The sequence below is a fragment of the Oryza sativa genome, chromosome 5, assembly GCF_034140825.1.
Source record: "Oryza sativa Japonica Group chromosome 5, ASM3414082v1".
Classification (NCBI taxonomy): Eukaryota; Viridiplantae; Streptophyta; class Magnoliopsida; order Poales; family Poaceae; genus Oryza; species Oryza sativa.
Window position 1 is genome coordinate 5681563 of NC_089039.1, and position 6039 is coordinate 5687601.

At 43.2% G+C, this 6039-nt stretch overlaps 1 pseudogene; it reads left to right on the forward strand.

Moving 5' to 3' along the window:
* Positions 1-440: 440 nt before the first annotated feature.
* Positions 441-3771, forward strand: LOC107281083 (uncharacterized; annotated as a pseudogene).
* The last annotated feature ends 2268 nt before the right edge of the window (positions 3772-6039 follow it).

A 6039-nucleotide genomic window follows, 5' to 3' on the forward strand; every position in this document is an offset into this window, starting at 1 on the left:
GAGGTGCCTAAAAGGTTTGCAACTTCATCCTCCAATGTTTTTTTTGTCATACTACATTTGCACCTATGTTTTGCACACTTTTTTTTGTCTCCAAAATTTAGTTGTAAGTTGATGAGAGAGAAAATGTGTGTGGGGAAGAAAGAATATATAGAAATTTAGTTCATTTGCTAAACAAGGTTTTATAAAATAGTTGAGAAGGAAAACTCTAGTGAAAGTTAATCTTAAATAATAGAAAACAAACTAAAATGAAAATTAAAAGAAGTAAAACACATTAAAATTAGTTTAAAACTTTACAAATAGTTTTTAAGAATTATTTGGTGTAATATTTTATGATTTTTGTATGAATAAAGATATCTTATAATTATTGTATGACTGTCATTATTGTAAGAATAATTATTTGTGTACGGTTTTTTTGACTCATGTAGATGGATCGGCAATGGATGTACGCTGACCGGCGGTCCAAAGAGTTTATTGACGGCGTGCACTATTTTTTGAGAGTGGCCGAAGCTAACAGGCAAAGGGGTTTTATTTGTTGTCCATGCAATAAGTGTAAGAATCAGAAGGAGTATTCTGCATCCAGGACTATTCATTTCCACTTGTTTGAGTCGGGGTTCATGCCAAGCTATAATTGTTGGACATCCCACGGAGAGCAAGGTGTTGAAATGGAAGAAGATGAAGTGGAAGACGACAATATTCCGGACTTTGCTCAGTATGTTGGATTTGAAGGAAATCAAACGGGCGAGGAGGAAATAGCTGCTGATGGTAACGACGTTGCGGATGATCTTGGTCAGATGTTGCAGGACGCCAGGGAGGACTGCGAAAGTGAAAAGGAGGCCCATAAATTGGACAAGATGTTGGAGGACCACAGAACTTCGTTGTACCCAGGTTGCGAGCAGGGGCACAAAAAGTTGGATACCACTCTGGAGTTGTTGCAATGGAAGGCAAAAAATGGGGTTAGTGACAAGGCATTTGGCGATTTATTGAAACTCGTCAAGAACATTCTTCCGGGGGAAAACAAATTGTCCGAGACAACGTACGAGGCTAAGAAGATAGTCTGCCCATTAGGACTGGAAGTTCATAAGATTCACGCATGTCCGAACGATTGTATCCTATATCGCGGTGAGGAGTATGAGAACCTAGAAGCATGCCCTGTTTGCAAAGCACTACGATACAAGATTAGACGGGACAATCCAGAAGAAGTTGACGGGCAGCTAACAAAGAAGAGAATTCCTGCTAAGGTGATGTGGTATTTCCCTATAATACCACGGCTAAAGCGTTTGTTCAGGAACAAGGGGAATGCTAGAATGTTGCGATGGCACGCTGAAGAGCGTCAACAGGACGGGATGCTGAGACACCCCGCCGATGGTTCGCAGTGGCGAAACATCGACAGAAAATTTAAAGAATTTGGAAAGGACGCACGAAACATACGGTTTGGTTTGAGTACGGATGGCATGAATCCTTTTGGAGAGATGAGCAGCGGCCATAGCACTTGGCCCGTTACGATGTGTATCTACAACCTCCCCCCCTGGCTATGCATGAAGAGGAAGTACATAATGATGCCGATTATTATTCAAGGCCCCAAGCAACCTGGTAACGACATCGACGTGTACCTAAGACCACTGGTCGAAGATCTTAAACAGTTGTGGAAGAAGGAAGGTGTCCCCGTGTGGGACGAGGACAAACAGGAGGAGTTTAACCTACGAGCGCTGCTGTTCGTAACCATCAACGATTGGCCTGCACTTAGCAACCTATTCGGACAGTCCAACAAGGGGTACAAGGCTTGCACTCACTGTATGGATGAAACAGAAAGTACGTATCTTAAGCACTGTAGGAAGGTTGTATACATGGGTCATCGTCGATTCCTTGCAGCAAACCACCCGGTACGGAAGAAAGGCAAGCACTTCGAACATAAGGCCGACCACCGTACGAAGCCTAAACATCGCAGCGGGAAAACAGTGTTTGCTATGGTTAAAGATCTTAAAGTAGTGTTCGGAAAGGGGCCTGGAAGCCAGCATATAGAGAGCGAAGATGGTCACGCGGCGATGTGGAAAAAGAACTCTATATTTTGGGAGTTACCATATTAGGAATTCTTGGACGTACGCCACGCAATCGACGTGATGCACCTCACTAAGAACCTTTACGTAAACCTTCTTGGCTTCCTAGGTGTATACGGAAAGTCGAAAGATACACTGGAAGCACGTAATGATCTGAAGCATATGGAACCAAAGGAGAAAGGAAGCCATTACTTGAGTCCAGCCAGCTACACTCTTAGCAAGGCAGAGAAGGAAAGTATGTTTGAATGCTTGGAGAGCATAAAGGTACCGTCTGGATATTCCACGAATATCAAGCGAATAATAAGCACGAAGGAGAAGAAGTTCACAAACCTAAAGTCTCATGACTGTCACGTGTTGATGACACAACTGCTACCAGTTGTAATAAGGGGTATCCTTCCAGACAATGTCCGGGCAACAATAACAAAGCTATGGGCATTCATGAACGCAATTTCGCAGAAGGTCATCGATCCGGATAGATTAGAAGCCCTTCAGAATGAAGTGGTGCAATGTCTCGTCAGTTTTGAGTTGATATTTCCACCTTCATTTTTTAATATAATGACGCATCTGCTTTGTCACCTTGTGAAAGAGATCCGTATTCTCGGGCCTATGTACCTACACAACATGTTTTCTTTCGAGAGGTACATGGGCGTTCTGAACAAGTATGTTCGTAACCGTGCTCGTCCAGAGGCAAGCATCGCCAAGGGTTATGGAACAGAGGAGGTCATCGAATTTTGCGTAGAATTTATCGAAGACCTTCGCCCAATCGGGATACCTGAATCACGCCATGAAGGGAGACTACGGGGAAAGGGAACTCTCGGAAGGAAAGCAATAACGACGGTAGACAACAATTTATTCCGTAAAGCCCATTTCACTGTTCTGCAACACTCTTCATTGGTAGCTCCTTACATCGAGGAGCACTTGGCTCTAGTTCGCGCCAGGAACATCGGTAAGTCCGATGCATGGATTACACGGCATCACATTGATACTTTCCCCGCGTGGCTACGACAACATCTCATGGGTAACGAGTCGATCAACCAACAACTTGCCTTCCTGGCGAGGGGACCATCTGGGTCGATCGCGACATTCCAGGGATATGAGATCAATGGGTACACATTCTACACGAGAGCCCAAGACATGAAGAGCACGAACCAAAACAGCGCTATTCGTGTCGATGCCATGGGACACGATGGAACAACTGCCACGTATTACGGTGCCATCGAGGACATATGGGAACTTGACTATGGTCCTCTCAAGGTTCCTCTGTTCCGGTGCCAATGGGTTAGGTTGACTGGTGGAGGCGTAATGATTTATGACAGTGGGATGACAACTGTTGACCTTAACAAGGTTGGATACTCGGACGAACCTTTTGTCCTTGCCAATGATGTAACGCAAGTCTTTTTCGTGAAGGACATGTCTAGCAAAGGAAAGAAGGGCAGAGGGCCTGATGAGCCTAAGCGTCAAGTGGTTCTCCCAGGCAAAAGAAAAATCGTCGGAGTTGAGGACAAGACTGACGAGGATTACGATCAGTTGGATGGGCAACCCCCTTTCACGGTGACGATTGACCCTAGCATCCTCCTATCAAATGAAGACACCCCTTACTCACGCAGCGATCACAAGGAGGGAACAATAGTGAGGAGAAAGTACGTGCCGTAATTATTGTGTACACGATGTAAACTATTTTGGATGTATTGATTATCCATATAAATCAATTGATGTATGGCATATGTTAATTACGCACGATTATTAGAGGTTTCAACAAGTTTAAATCATGTATATGCTAGTTATATGTGATACTTACAATTTTTAAAAGTTTTAAATCACACAGGTGGCAATTTCATATGTATGTTAATTAGAGTTTTTAACATTTAATTTACTAGCATTCATATGCTAATTATAATTGACTAGAGGATTTTTAAAAGTTTTAAATCACGCAAGTGGCAATTTCATATGTTAATTAGAGTTTTTAACATTTAATTTACTATCATTCATATGCTAATTATAATTGACTGGAGAATTTTTAAAAGTATTAAATTTAATATATTTTTAAAACTATCATTCATATATTAGAGTTTTTCACAATTTAATTTACTATCTTTCATATGCTACTTATATATGACTATTCGAATTTTTAAAAGGTTTAAATCATGCATGTGGCATTTACATATGTTAATTAGAGTTTTTAGCATTTAATTTAATATAATTCCTACGCTAAGTACATATGATGATTACAATTTTTATTAATTTTAAATCATGCAGTATGTACATACATATCTTAATTAGAGTTTTTACCAATATAATAATATCATTCATATATATGCTAAGTATATATGATTATTGGAATTTTTATTAATTATATTTGCTTATTACGATTTATCCACTTAATTTATCACAGACAAAAATAATTTTTCGAGGTAATTGTCATTAATCTTTGTACTTTAAATAATGTTAATGCATTAACTTCTATTTTATAAACACATATGTAAGTGAAAATCATATGCAGTGCTATAATCTTTAGTCCCGGTTCTTAACCCTAACCGGGTTTAAAAAGAATTTCGAAATAGCAGGAAAAGATCTTTACTCCCGGTTGTTGAGAACAACCGGGACTAAAGATATTTTTAGTCCCGGTTGTTCTCAACAACTGGGAGTAAAGATCCGGGGGTATATATATTCCCGGTGCGCCCTCGTCTTCTTCACCAACACTTAGACGTTTTCGGCCGATCGATCTCTCTCGGCCTCTCTCCTTCGCCGCCACTGCGTAGGGCAAATCCCCGCGCCGACGCCGCCGTATCTCGCCGTCGTCTCGAGCTCGTCGTCCTCGCCGCCGCCTCCGCCTCCTCCGCTGCCGCCGCATCTCTGGGGTGAGAGCCGCCGCCGCCAGATCTCCCTTCATGCATCTCGATCTCTCCGATCTCGATCTCTCTCCGTCGCGCCGCCCGCCATGAGACGCCGCGCCACGACGACGACGCGCCACGCCGCCGCCTTCGCCGCCGCGCAACGCCGCCGCCGCATGCCAACGCCACGCCGCCGCCGCCGTCGACACGCCGCCGCCGCCTTCGCCGCCGCGCGCGCAATGCCTCCGCCGCCACGCCACGCCGCCGCCGCCACGGCCCCGCAACGCCACGCTGCCGCCGCCGTCGCCACGCCGCCGCCGCCGCCGCCGCCACGCCGCCGCGCCAACCGCCGCCCCGATGCCACCACACCGCCGTTAACGAACGAGAACGAGAACGATCGAACGAACGAGAGCGAGAACGAACACGTCAACGTACGTTGCCGCGAGAACGTGAACGAGAACGAGAACGATCGAACGAACGAGAGCGAGAACGAACACGTCAACGTACGTTGCCGCGAGAACGTGAACGAGAACGAGAACGATCGAACGAACGAGAGCGAGAACGAGAACGATCGAACGAAGACAAGCGAGAACGAGGGAACGAACGTGAACGAGCTAGGGAACGTGAACGAGCGAACGAACGAGGACGAGCGAACGAACGAGGACGAACGTTAACGTGAAATGCAATATATATATATATATATATATATATATATATATATATATATATATATATATATATATGTTACTTCGCATTTATCCTAATACATCTTTTTGTATCTTGCAGAAAAGACGTGTTGTCGGAGTCGTCCGTCAAGCCTGAGTGGAAGAGCTAGCCCTAGAAGGAATTGGAGCAGGCAAGTGACGTAATAATATAAATGATTGTTATATTTGTAATGCAATTAATTAAGATTATTAGACCTGTAATTAGACTTATCATATAAGATTTTGTAGTGTTCTAATATTATTTGAGTTTTAATATAAGATTATTTTATTGTAAATTAGACTTAATATGACATTATTGACTACGGAATTGGTGCGACTCCTAGCAATTGACTATTGTAGTCTTAATTAGACTTAGCATATACGCACGAAACACTTAGCATATACATGACTATTTTAGTCTTAGCATGTAATATTATTTGAGTTTTAATA